This window comes from Adiantum capillus-veneris, unplaced genomic scaffold (genome assembly GCF_014529385.1).
Source record: "Adiantum capillus-veneris isolate H3 unplaced genomic scaffold, ASM1452938v2 Hic_scaffold_326, whole genome shotgun sequence".
NCBI classification, from domain to species: Eukaryota; Viridiplantae; Streptophyta; class Polypodiopsida; order Polypodiales; family Pteridaceae; genus Adiantum; species Adiantum capillus-veneris.
The window spans coordinates 64,347-65,395 of record NW_028221437.1 but is presented as its reverse complement, the minus strand read 5'-3'; the positions used below and the strand labels follow the sequence as shown (position 1 = coordinate 65,395).

Below are 1,049 nucleotides of genomic sequence, written 5' to 3'. Positions count from 1 at the left end.
TATAACAGTTATAGTATGGATAATCAGTGACGTAATCGCCTTTATCAATCAACTTCAAGCAATTGGTGTATGTTAATCTATTTTTGGAAATATTGAGTTTAAGGATGAAATGACCTCCCTATTAGAACAAAGATATATCCCAAATAAGTATTTAAATGTTATTTCACGTCAATGTAAGAATTTGACCGATCTTAAAGCATATTGTGAGAGCGCAAGATACAGGGAATTTCTTAGACTTCCATACCACAAATTTAGAAAATAGAAAGAAATAAATCAAGGAAAAAAAAAGAAGGGGGGGGGTTATAACTCCTTCCTTTTTTAAGATTTTCCCTCGTTAGTTTAATTTAACCTATTTATGTACAAACACATAAGCCACGTAACACTCGCTTTAAACTAAGCCGTAGTGTGGGTCTCTGTGCAGTGTTATAACATGCACGATGTTACGACATTTCTATAGATAGAAAGGGCTCGTCTACGTTCGGAATAGCAGGATTTGAACCTGTGACCTCCATCACCCCAAGATGGCGCGCTACCAAACTGCGCCATATTCCGTATATCTATCTATCTATATACACGATTATATCTACCCATCTGGTTTAGATTAAGATGTTTTTTATTTTTAATAAATGAACTAACTAAATAAGTGATTAATCTTCTTATTTCTTAACCTATATGCATTTCAAAACTTCTGTTACATCTTATCAAACTATGTAACAGTTGACTTATCGGTCCGAACCAATATACAATTAAGTATGTATTTGTTTCTATTTTGATAAGCCGCTATGGTGAAATAGGTAGACACGCTGCTCTTAGGAAGCAGTGCCAAAGCATCTCGGTTCGAATCCGAGTAGCGGCACGTGAAATAGTGAAATAAAAAAAAAAAAGACAAATTGTAAACTACCTTGATTACTTAGAAAATAAAGTCACCGACTTTATTGGTGATAATCCACTCTAAAGTGATTAATTCGTAATAAATTAAAAGAATAAATTACTGGTCTCCCTCAATTACGACATATACAGGCATAGAGTACATATTTGTTAATATTTCG

General features: G+C 33.6%; 1 non-coding gene across 1 annotated transcript; it reads right to left on the bottom strand.

Moving 5' to 3' along the window:
* Positions 1 to 478: 478 nt before the first annotated feature.
* On the bottom strand, positions 479 to 552 carry TRNAP-GGG (transfer RNA proline (anticodon GGG)). Its single transcript has one exon. It is a non-coding gene; the product is annotated as a tRNA-Pro (tRNA).
* Between the last annotated feature and the right edge of the window lie 497 nt (positions 553 to 1,049).